General features: G+C 35.9%; 1 non-coding gene across 1 annotated transcript; it reads right to left on the bottom strand.

Moving 5' to 3' along the window:
• Positions 1-12550: 12550 nt before the first annotated feature.
• On the bottom strand, positions 12551-12616 carry LOC133862119 (small nucleolar RNA Z159/U59). The gene has a single exon (XR_009899142.1). It is a non-coding gene; the product is annotated as a small nucleolar RNA Z159/U59 (small nucleolar RNA).
• Positions 12617-13508: the final 892 nt, after the last annotated feature.

The following is a 13508-nucleotide window of genomic DNA, read 5'->3' as shown; positions in this document are numbered from 1 at the left end:
TGAAGGCCTTAAGAGTGTCTTCCAACGATGATTGTGAAGAAGAGGCAGGGGCTTGAGTGGGGGACTGGTATGATGGTGCTGGCTGGGCTGGACGGTTTTGATGGTGAACCGGCTGATGAAATCCAGGGGAGTATTGAGTATGAGATTGGTGAGGAGCTCCCCCTTGAGCCATAGGCTGGTTCTGCTTCCAAGAAAAGTTAGGGTGGTTCTGCCACCCTGGATTGTACGATTCGGAGAAAGGTCCATTGGCTTGCTTTCGATAATCATTGAAAGCGTTCACTTGCTCCATTGGTGACTCGACAAAAGCCGGCAATGATGGGCAAGTCTGTGCTAAGTGCAAAGGACTAGCACAGATGGAACAGCAGTCAACATGGAATGGGTTGGCAGCATTCATGGATTTGCTAACAACTAGAGCTTCGACCTTTTTGGTAAGGGCATCTATCTTCATTTTTAATTCTACATCCTCCTTAACCTCATAGATGCCTCACTTTTTCTGAATGCGAACAGCTCTACCTCGACAGCTTGAAAAATCCCACTGTTGGGAATTGTCGGATAACTGATCTAAGGTCCTATACGCTTCCTCTCCCGTCAAACTCAGAAATGCGCCTCCGTTCATCGACTCGATCATGCTACGATTGGATTGAGTGATAGAAAAATTGCACCAGTCTCCATTTCTCGTATCCATGTGGAGGACACTTAATCAGCATATCTTGAAATCTCTCCCAACTCTCAGAAAATTTCTCATCTTCCTCTTGAGTAAATGAACTTATTTCCTTCCTACACTCATTGACTTTGGACATGGGGAAGAATTTGTTGTAGAACTTGTTGAGCAAGTTCTCCCAAGAAGTGATGGAACCAGGCATGTTTGAATCCAACCATGCTTTGGCCCTATCATGAAGTGAAAAAGGAAATAGCCTAAGATGCACAGACTCTTCAGAGAAATTTTGAAATTTGAAGGTGGCACAAATGTCCTTGAATTTCTTCACATGGCTATAAGGATTTTCGAGGTCTAAGCCATGGAATGCGGGTAGGAGTTGGATGACATGGGGCTTGAGGTCAAAATGAGTGGCATTGGTTGGGGGTAACACGATACATGAAGGAGAATTTGTTGCAACGGGTGCAAACAAATCCATAAGTGTTCTAGTATGATCCACGTTTTCTCCCCGATTCCTCTCATTTTCATTTGCATGCATGTTATCTCCCATCTCAACAAAATTTCTAAGATTTCTCCTAAGAGTTCTTTCAATTTCGGGATCTAAAGATGTCAAGTCTAAGTTCAATGATCTTCTACCAAGCATACACAAAACATACACAAATGTTTAATCCAAAGAAAACAATCAAACAAAAATAAAGAAAACAATTTGCTAATAGGGAACAAAGTTCTCCAAAGTACAATCTAGGTTAATTCTCAGGTAGGTGAGGGGGGTCACTATGGACACACTTAAATCTCAAGACCAATCCTTGCCAGAATTTACCTTGACATTGCCCTTAGATTGCTAAGTACCCTTACTAGCAAAATATTCTCCCTATTTCTCTTTTTTTTTTTTTTTTTTTTTTTTTTTTTTTTTTTTTAATTTTTTTATAACAAAGAAAAATAACACAATTAAGATAAATTGTAAAGACTAACACAAATGCATACAATTTATACTAAGAGAGCAGTAAAAGTAAAGATAAGAATACTTACAAGTTGGGACTAAAAAGAATTTTTGGTAAAAAATTTTCTGCTACTGATCGTATCCAGGAGCTGCCTTCTGAGTTGAGGTCGATCGATCGAATGTAATGGTCGATCAATCGAAAGTAGATCGATCGAACTTTTTATTCGATCGATCGAATGTTCGAAATTTGCAGGGCCAGGAACAGAAACAAAAATAGAACAGAAAATCCTTTCTTTTTCTTTTTTTTTAGAATAAAACAAATTGAGGATAATATAAAACACAAACTAAACAGAATTTGAACCAAGTTATAATGAACTAAAAGGAAATTTAAACAAACAGCAAAATACTATTAAAACAGAAACAAATTATGAACAAAAAATGAACAAAATGGACTAAAAGAAGTACTGGATCAGAGATACTCACCTAGTTCCGAGCTGCTGCTGTGCAGGAAATCGTTCGATCGAAGTATATTTCGATCGATCGAAAGTCGATCGATCGAATATATTGTCGATCGATCGTCTTTTATAGTGCAGATTCTAAGTCGACCGATCGACAGTCGACCGATCGAAAGTCGATCGATCGAATTTATTTTCGATCGATCAATTCTTCAGGGCACCTAGTAAGTTGCAGAAGCTGCAGAATAGATCCGGGAAAAACAAAGAAAAGACTTAGAATGCATAACAGAAGCTAAACAATAGCAAAAATGAAACAAAAATCTATCTAACTAGTAGAAAAACAAAATCAATCAAACAAAAACCAATTTTTGAACCGATATCCCCGGCAACGGCGCCAAAAACTTGATGTGTGTTTTAAATAGTACTCGCAAGTGCACGAATTGTTTTGCAATATAGTGTTATGCAAGTGCGAGGTCGATCCCACAGGGAAATGGTCAAATATTGGTATCTTGCTTAATCAACCTCATTTTAACCTAGTGATGTGCAAATTTTAATACTCGCAAGCGCACGAATCGTTTGCAATATAGTGTATGTGCAAGTGCGAGATCGTATCCACAGGGAATTGCGTTGCAAAAATTAATTTCTATTTAAACTAATTCTATTTTAACCTAGTTCCAAATTTGGTGAATAATAGAAAAATAAAATAAAACAAAACAAAAATGTACTAAGGTTTTAGAATCCACACCCACCAAATCACAGCAACATATTCTCATGTTCGTTAATAGATATCCGAAGTTCTCACCGTAAAAATCTTTTGAATGCTCTACTATGCTTCAAAAATTAATTAAATCATTCATTGAATCCGTTCTTTGCACAAATCACAAAAGATATCCAGTTTAAACCGAATCATCAAATGTATCCGTAGAACGAAACACAATGAATATCCAACATTTTGATAAATGAAAAATCCAAGCAATCAATTAAATGAGACAATTCTCAAATCATCACATGTATCCGGAAATCACAATAGATATCCAAGAAATCATCTCAAAAATTGAAAAGAAGTAGAACATTGAAAATATTAAATCCAATAAAATCGAATAGCAAAACTCTCATGAAAATATAGTTGCTCTTCTAAGGTGAGGTTTCATCCTCAATCTTAGTTGAAAAATTAGCTACTCATTACTAAAAAGAAAATACTAAATTTCATTAAGAACATAAAAATAAAAACTTACAAAGAATAGAAGCCAAAGAACCCAACTGTTGTTATGTACAATGTTGAGATGTTTCTTAAGTGATGCCTAGCAGGGGGTATTTATAGCAGAAGATTAGGTTAAACCCAACTTTTACAAAATGGCACCTCTACCCCTCTAAACCCTAATAGGAGAAAAGAACGCTAGGGTTTAGGGCCATTTTTTCAAAATGGCACCTCTACCCCTCAAAAACCCTAATAAGAGAAAAGAATGCTAGGGTTTGGAGTGTCTGCAGCCGCCAGGAATAAGGAAATTCGTGCTTTTATATTGCGGGTCATTTATGACATATCAGACTTTCGAATTAGGAAAATTTTATTTCACAATGATTTGTAGCATTTTGAAGTAGCTTTCCAACGCCGCTGATTTCACTTTTTTCCGATCTTTGAACTGAAAGTTATGATCAAAATACTATAACTTATGCAGAACCTGAAATTTGATCCAATCCGATTTTGACTTCCAAACTTTGCATTTTTCACTTAAAAATTACCGTTTTCTCTCCATGATCTGTAAAATACCAAAATACAAAAACTAACAAAAAAACATTAGAAAATAACAAAGTTAAAGGTCCAACTAATGCAAATTAAGGGGTCAAAATATACAATATTTTGCACTCATCACCTAGTTCCAAAGGTTTTTTGAAATGATTGAAGAACAAAAGACTAAATTAAAAAGATGTAAGAAAATATGTAAATTAAAAGGAACTAAGGTTAAGGAATCCACCAAACCAAATCCTACAACTCACACTCTTGGTTTCCACTTGAACACCCAAAGAACATTAAGCTTAGGGTGTTATCCAAGTTTCTTAACCATAAACCCAAGAACCATTAAATGAATCCAACACATTGACAAATCACAAAGAGTACCGATTGAAATCAAAACATCCAATGTATCATTCAATCACAATGGATATCATCATTCAAACCGATAAAACAATGTATTGGTCGGTTGAAACACATAAAATGTCCTCTATCCACTACTAACCACATTCATTGCAAAAGATAAAGCTTTAAATGAATGGAACTTGAACAACTAACATGATATATCATTAAATGTGCAAGTGGTACAACAAGTTTGTGAGTGTCATCAATGGAAATGTTTCATCCTCAACCCTAGTTGAGGTTACTAGCCTTCCATGACTAAGAACACCACAAGAAAATGATGAACAACCATGGAAATGAAAGAAAAGCTCTACAAAGAGAAAGTATCTGAAAATAAACTACTGAATTACACTACAAGAAGCACGAAATTAAACCTATCTACAGAGTTTTTGCTCTATTCTTTCCTCTCCTACTCTCTCTACTACTCTCTCAACAAGGGGATGGCTATGGCTTTTATAGAAGAAAGCCATGGCAAGAAATGACTCCTCTACCCTCCTCTAGGGTTCTTCTGCAGCTAGAGACAACCCCAAACATGAAACCAGCGTGTTCTGCAGCGGAAATCAGAGGGAGGACTGCTTTTTGACTTCTGATTGGGCGTTCTGGCGCGCTCTGCAAAAGCAGTTTCTGGGAAAATTCGATCGATCGACTTTTATTTCGATCGATCGACTTCGGGCAAATATTCGATCGATCGAATTTTAAGTTCGATCGATCGACTTGTCAGGTCTCCGAATTTCCAGTTATCTTCTTATGAAATTTGACATTCCTCTCTTATTGTCCTTACAGAAACAGAAAACACAAAAACTAACCAAAACGTTAGAAAATAACAAGGCTAAAGGTCTAACTAGTGCAAATCAAGGAGTCCAAATACACAATATTTGGCACTCATCAACCAACAAAGTCTCAAATTCCAGCTAGAACAGAAGATTGGCACACCATTTCAGCAGAGGTGGCTCACCAAACTTCTTGGCTATGACTTTGTGGTCGAGTACAAGAAAGGTATAGAGAATAGGGTTGCTGATGCCCTCTCTAGACGAGCCACTGCAGAGGCAGAACTTTTCTTACCCTTGTTGTCCATTCCTATTTTAAGTTGGGTGGATGATCTTAAGGCACAATATTTGGCGGATGCAAAGTTGCAGGGGTACATGGAGCAATGGCACAAACATGAGCTTGATAACCGAAGGTATTCTCTACGGGATGGACTCCTCTACAAGGACAGCATTTTGTTGGGAGAGTGCCCTCACCTAAAAGCTCAGGTCTTACTCTATGTCCATTGTGATCCCATGGCTGGCCACTCGGGTTATGAAAAGACACTGCAGCGAGCCAAAAGAGATTTTTACTGGCAAGGTATGAGGAAGGATATCAAAAAGTCCATCCGGGAATGTGACACATGTCAGCAAAACAAATATGCCAACACCCTTCCAGCCGGGTTGCTACAGCTGCTCCCAATTCCAACACAGATTTGGACCGATATCTCCATGGACTTTGTGGAGGGTCTACCTATCTCTCAAGGTCATTCTGTTATTTTTGTGGTTGTGGATAGGTTATCCAAGTATGCTCATTTTACTTCCCTATCACACCCCTATTCTGCAACCAAGATTGCCCAACTCTTTACCTCTAATGTGTTTAAGTTGCATGGAATGCCTAATACCATTGTCTCAGATCGGGATCCCACCTTCTCTAGTATTTTCTGAGGTGAGTTATTCTGTTTCCAGGGCACTACTTTGAAGCTCAATACCAGCTATCATCCCCAGACGGATGGCCAGACCGAGATTGTGAACAAGTGTGTTGAAAATTACCTATTCTATTTTACCCAAGACAACCCTAAACACTGGACTAATTGGCTACCTTGGGCTGAATATTCCTACAACACTACATGGCATTCCACTATAAAGTTAACACATTTTGAAGCCGTTTATGGTGTTCCACCACCTAAACTACTTAACTACATTCCGGGAACTACCCGAGTACAAGCAGTGGATGATGTTTTATGCAACAGAGGGCAAATACTCAATCTTCTCCATCACAATTTAAAGCATGATCAGCAAAGAATGAAGAAATATGCCGATCTCAGGCATTCTAAAAGAACGTTTGAACTTGGTCAGCAAGTTTACCTCTGATTGCAACTCTATCGGCAGTCGAAAGTGACACATCGTTGCTCCCTCAAACTTGCTCCTCACTTCTATGGCCCTTTCTCCATCATCCGGAAAGTGGTAGAGGTTGCCTATGAGTTGGATTTGCCCCGGGAGTCCAGAGTTTACCCGGTCTTCCACGTGTCCCAGTTGAAGCTCAAACTGGGCTCTTCTGCATCCGCCTTGCCAAAGCTCCCTCCTGTTGACTCTACTGGGGTTTTCCGTCTTGAGCTGGTCGAAGTCCTGGACCGCTGTTCCCGGCCATGCAACAACCGCCCTTTGATCGAACTGCTGGTTTGCTGGGAAGGCTAGAATGCCGATGATGCCACATGGGAAGAGTTTCATGCCCTTAAGGATGCCTACCACCACCTTATGGGCAAGGTGTTTTGAAAGAGGGGGGGGGGGGGGGGGGGGGTTAGTGTCACGGTCATTCTGCCATGGGTATAAATAGAAAGCTAAGAGCTTGAAGTAGAAGTGAGAATGAGACTTGGAGCCTATTTGGCAACCTGTTTTGAAAACAGATTTTCTGTTTCCAAAACAAAAAAACATGTTTCGGCACTGTAGAGTAGCATTTGGTTACTTGTTTTAAAAACAAAAACTAAGAAAACAAAAACACGAAGAAACACGAAAAATGGAAACAGGTTCAACCGGTTTCCGAAAACAGCTCTTACGAAAACAAGAAAAGGTGCCTTTGTTTTTAAGTGCACAGTGACGAAGAAAGTATGGTTGATCTGGGGTTTGATTCATGGGAATACTCAAAAGCATTTCATGTATCTCAACCTCCATAGGAACCTCATCTCTCTTTCTTCTTCACACCATGCCTCACTTCGTCTTCCTCCTCTCCCCCCCCCCCCCTGCCTCTCTCTCTCTCTGGCCACAGAAATTGGAACAAATCCTTTTGTCAATAAAATATTCCCAACAGAAACAAAAGTGGAGCTAGTAGGAGGTTTGGCCGGAGAGAAAAGTGAGAGGGAGAGGTTTAGACTCTAGCAATGGCTGCGTCAGCTTCCACAACATCGTCGCTGGCAGAGGAGGAGTTGACGCTGATAGTGAAGTGGAGTGGGAAGGAGTACGATGTGAGTGTGCAGGGACGACTCGGAGGCCGAGTTGAAGCGCCGAATCTGCGAGGTCACCACTGTGTTGCCGAAGCGGCAAAAGCTTCTCTACCCCAACGTCCTTGGAACCAAACTCGCCGATGACTCTGTCTTGCTCTCTCAACTCCCGTTCAAGGCCTCCCTCAAGATGACCATGACTGGGTATTACAATCTCTATGTGTGCGCGTTTTGGTTGTGTTCTTGTTATTTTGGTTTTTTTATTCTAGTTTGTTGTTGTTTGTTAAATTTCAAGTCAATTTTTTTTTGGTATTGAACAAAAATGAAAAAAGACAAAAGTGTTTTGATGGTTCTGTTTTTTTGTTTTTGTTTGTAACTTGGTTTCATTTAGTGTAGCAATTGGGAGTTGTTATTAGAATTTCTCCTTGTTGATTTCCAGAACATTACTTCAAAATAACATTTAAGGTTCCACTAAATTTGAAATGGGAGGTATAATTGTTATTGATGAGTTATTCAGTCGGGTGCTGGATGCAGAGATTTACCGTGTCTTTTGAACTTTTGAACTTATTACTTTGAATTGATATTGAGCTCAACTAAATCTGTAGTACTGTTGAAGATTATCTAATTGCAGAGACTGATCGCAATATCAAAACTTTGCATTTTTTTTTGCCGTTCGGATCTGTGAAAATGGAGGCTCCGCAAGGTGGATCAGAGAAGTACAAATCAAATTCGACCTCTTCTCCTACCTTACTTTTAAGTCCCGGCGATATTATAATAGCATGGAATGGTATATGATTGGAGCAAGTATGGGATGAACATGAAGATGCAATAAGTTTGAGTACACTAGCCACATAAAACAGATATTATACAAGGTGGTCATTTGTTATTGTGATTACTTTCCAACACTGTATAATTCTGGGGAGTGTTTTTTGAGGTCTTAACAAATATGCTAGGACATTATTTTAGTTTCTTAGTATAATAAAATCAAACAATTTATTGTTGCTCGATATAGTTCTAAAGTTGGGTATCGCGCACTTACTGATACTAGATATAAACTTTTATGGCTACCGTATTTGTCCGACATGGGTGCCCCCTCAGTCTGCTAGTTCCCCCCTTTCACTGTGACTATAGATTCTTGTAATGAAGTAAAGAGATGGTACTTGGAAGTTAACAAGAGAGACATAAAAATAAAAATTAAGGGTGGGTTTTGGATTGCGATTTCGTAGACAGAACATAAATCGTTTTGTGTTTTTAAAAATTACAATTTGAAAACGCAGAAAATCTGATTTTTCAAATCGTAGGTAAGAAGATATTTTTTTGAAAACGCTAAATTTTAAAGGCTAATTTACGATTTTAAAAGCAAAACTGCGAATGCGCCAAACACTTAACTGTGTTTTTTTTAAAAAAAATCACATTTTCAAATGACACATTTTAAAATTGTTTTTTGAAATCGCAAACTCAAACGAACCCTAAGTGATTTAGCCTATAGCCCAGGTCCACTAGTGAAAGTCTTATAGATTACATATTTTCTCTTAATTATTTGATTGAATACATGACTTTATTTATAGAGTTTTACAAGTGATTTGAATACTTTTAAATATAAGTAAATTCCTTAAATTAAGGTAACTAAATCCCTTAATATAGGTTAACCAAATCCTCATTCATTGTTCTTACTTTGGGTAACCCTAAAGCTGCAAAAATTAATCATAAAAATGCAATAACACTCTAGCTCTCTAGTTTATTTCTTTAGTTTCCGTGTGATTCTCTCAGCTTTTGGACTAATAAAATATAATCTGTTTGTGCTTATGATGAAACACGATGACTCTGCAAATGGAATTATATTCAGGTTACATTAAAATTCAGTACATAAGAGCACTAGCCAGGGCCGCTTCTATTAAATTTTTCTTAAATTTATGAATCAAATTATTTTTTGCTTCTATATTCAAATAAACTCAATAACTTCTCTTATCATTTTTCTTTATTATTTTAATATTCTTTTCAAATATTATAGATCTATAGCATAGAGAAAAGAGAGTGATTTCAAAATATTCTATATTAAAATAATGTTAACAGAAGTAAAAGTAGTACCATTTTCCTTGGTTTAGAGAAAATTAAAAGAGTTTGTTGCAGTAAGTTTTAAAGTATTTTTCGTACGTTTAGAAAAGTATTTGTTAGTAATCTAAGTAGCTCATTGGGCCTATTTTTCTTAGTCTGTGGGATCTATGCTAGGATAGGATGACATTCTCACACTTATTTTTCTTTGTTAGGTGGGGTCTATGCTAGGATGACATTCTCACAACATTTTAGGAGATATGTAAGTGCTTTGAAAAAAGTGAATAGTTAAAAAAAGATTAAAAAAATTAACTGAAGTAAATGTGAATGCTATATTTGATAGCAAGATGGCTGTAATTGGGCCTTTTTAAAACTTTTATTGTACAGTGATAAGCCCATTGCAAGAAAGAATAATAAGCCTAAGGAAGGTATGAACAATAGGAGAAGAGAAAGCTTGTTTGGTTGGGCATAGGGATATAATTGAGTTGAGTCGAGCTGAGTCAAGCTTGGACATTTTGGAACTGGCTCGTTTAAGCAGTTCTCTAAACGAGCTGCGCTTAGAAATTCCTCTCCGAGCTCAGCTCACTAGATAAACACCCTAGCTCGAGCTCGCTAAAAATACTATGTCGAGTTGGGATGGGTACTCGAGCGGGACAACTCTGCTCGAGCTCGAGTGAGAAAAAAGAGAGACACGAGAAAACAATTTGTTGGAAAACGAAATACTTTCTTAGGAACCAAATAGAGTTTACATTCCTACCCAACTACGTTCACACTGTCAACTACAACAGTCACACCTTTCTGGTATGTTGTGGGAGCCACGATCCATACATGGGTTCGGAGAACTAGATCAATGAATTCCCTTCGAAAAACTACACTATCATGCTAACGGTGTTGCACACGCAGCACAAGTGCCACCACTAGCCGTAGGAGTGTGTCATGAGTTTCCGTGATTCACCGGTGAGGAGATACGGTGAAAGGAGATATGCAAAAAATGCAACTTTACAGTGAGTAATCATGAACTATGTGCTTACCCGCTTTAACCTTCTCTAGAGCTTCAAATAAAGCTTTCTTCTGCCTTTCTGTAAGCCACTGAATTGAGATTTTAAAAGAATTAAGAACAGGGTAAATCAGATGAACCAAACAGAGCAACATCATGAAATCATAAGTTGGACCTTAGGTTATCTTTGAAAGTTTAATCTGCAAGTTTATGCGAATGGATCGATTTGAAGCTAATTTAACAATATTAATTATATTTATTTCATTCTTGTGCTTACTTGTGGTGCCCTTACTTGAAAAACACATGTTAGTCTGATCTAGAAGGAATAGAGAGAATATAAAGTTTTTTATATTAAAATAATGTTAAAGGAAGTAAAAGTACTACCATTTTCCTTGGTTTAGGGAAAATCAAGAGAGTTTGTTGCAGTAAGTTTTTAGGGATAACTTCACAAAAGGGTATTAAATTATACATCGTTTTGAGACAATGGTACTGAACTAGCAAATGTCTCAAACTGGAGTATTCAAGTTTCCAAACGTCTCACTTAGGGTACTCCGTTAGGATTTGCTGTTAAATCCTATAAAAAATTTTCAAATACCCTTCTTTTTTTTAGGAAGAAAAAAAATGCTAGGATTTAGGTTTTTGGTCAAAATTTAACAGAATTTGCAAAAATACTCATGCCTGAATCTTTGAAAATTTTTATAATTTTTTTTTTAAAAAAATAAACATAGAGGTATTTTATGAATTTTGGTATGATTTAACAGCAAATCCTAACGGAGTACTCTTAAGTAAAATGTTTGAAAATTTAGATACCCCAATTTAAGACATTTGCTAATTCAGTGCTCTTATTTCAAAACGACATGTAATTTAATTCCATTTTGTGAAATTATTCCAAATTTTTAAAGAATTTTTCATACATTTAAGAAAGTCGTTGCTAGTAATCTAAGTAGCATATTGGGCCTATTTTTCTTAGTCAGTGGGGTCTATGCTAGGATGGGATGACATTTTCAAATTTATTTTTCTTGGTTATGTGAGGTCTATGCTAGGATGACATTCTCACAACATTTTCGTAGATATGTAAGTGCTTTGAAAAAAAAAATAAAAAATAATTGAAGTAAATGTGCATGCTATATTTGATAGCAAGATGGCTATAATTGGGCATTTTTATAACTTTTGTTGTACAGTGATAAGCCCATTACAGGAAAGACTAATAAGCCTAAGGAAGGTATGAACAATAGGAGAAGAGAAAGCCTGTTCGGTTGGACAATCTAAATTTTATTTATTCAGGTGAGTTTTATAAGTGGTCTCTTATAATTACCTGCGCAAATTCTTTTAAATTCAAACAAATATTTGAGAGGATCCTGATCCAAAAAAGGGAGGGTGTAAAAATAGAGGATTATGATTCTCTACAAATTTCAAAGAAATCATAAATTCTCAAATTATGCAATTTAAGCATTGAAATGTTTGAAAAATATCACATATTAAAAAAGTGGCATGTTATAATTGAGAATTGAGTATATTTTTATCAAGTTCTTGCTCTCTATGTTGTAAAAAATCTTTAAGCCAAAAGTTGTATTTTGATTTTATGAATAAGAAGTGTCTTTGTAAATGTGAAGATGAAGCCTTTTTGGAAGGGAATTCTTTTTGATTGTCTTGATAACATGCCATATTTTTAATATGTAATATTTTTCAAGCATTTCAATGCTTAAAACTGACTTAAATTATGAAATTTGAAAATCTACAAATTCTTTGAAATGGTAAGAGATAAGCCATATTTTCCCGGTCAGAAAACCCTCTATTATCTGGTATCTAGGGTGTCCTAGGAAGTTGACAAGACATTTGAATAGTCGCTATTACTTATTGCACACCACAAAAATTGCTTTTGAATCAAATTCCATTCGGGGATTAAGATTTTTTACAATTTCAAAATAAATGAATAAATAAATTCTTAAATTACGTAAATTCAAGCTTTTTTTTTTTTTTTTGTTTACCTCAAATGGCTTGAAAAAATGCTTCATATTAAAGATATGACGTGGTATCGACTATCAAGGCAACAAAAAAAAAAAAATTCATTCCAAAATATTTTTTCTTCACTTTTGGAGAGATTTTTTTTTTTTTCAAGGAATAAAACATTTTAGTGAAGCCCCTTCAGTTCAGGTCTCCAAATATTTTCCTCATGGAACATCTTAGAAGAACTTTTAGAGAGACACTTATTCTTTTATAAACCAAAAAACATTTTTTTTTTTTTTTTTTGAAAGCTTTTGTACGATAGAAAGTATAAAATTCTGATAAAAATATACTCAATTCTTATTGTTAAGATATCACATTTTTAATATGGAGCATTTTTCATGTCGTTTCATGTATGAAACAACTTAAATTCACATAATTTAAAAAATTATAATTTTAAAAAAATTATAAGGAATCCTCATCCTCGGCACCCTTCAATTTTTTTTTTATTTTTTCTAATTTAAAAATTTAGACCATTACTCGATTTATCCCCTTCAAAGTTGTTTCAATAAGACGGGAGCTATGCGACCACCTTTTGGTTTTATCCCCCCATGGCAGCCTTTAACGAGCCCTTCTACACATGCACTCTCATCTCTCCTTGTCCCCCTTTTATAATAAAAAAATTGATTTTTATTAAAAAGTTGTCTCCGATGTCATATAAGAGACAACTTTTTAATAAAAATTAATTTTTTTAAAGAAAAGGGGGTGACAAGGGAGGATGAGGGATGCATATTTAGTATTTCCCGCCTTTAATATAGTGTTCCGTGTTCATGCCCACGTCCACGAACTGTGTTGTATATCTATCTCTCTTTGCAACACTTCCAGTTTTCATGCACAGTGATGTAAAGTCAAATCCTTCCTGCACAGTAGAGTTTTTAAATCTTTTTTTTTTTTTTTTTTTATTGTTTTCTGAATTAGTGAAACAGCAATAAAATTAAAAGTTGTACCTTAAATTTAAAAAAAACAAAAGTAATTCTCTTAATATTATTTTTATATTAAAAAAATATTATCTTTTCTCTCTTATTCATCTATAATTTATTTGAAACAATATTTAAATGATTTTTTTTTCTTTTATCTAGCATTTAATTTAAAG

The sequence above is a fragment of the Alnus glutinosa genome, chromosome 2 (genome assembly GCF_958979055.1).
Source record: "Alnus glutinosa chromosome 2, dhAlnGlut1.1, whole genome shotgun sequence".
NCBI lineage: Eukaryota > Viridiplantae > Streptophyta > Magnoliopsida > Fagales > Betulaceae > Alnus > Alnus glutinosa.
This window is presented reverse-complemented; position numbering and strand designations above follow the sequence as displayed.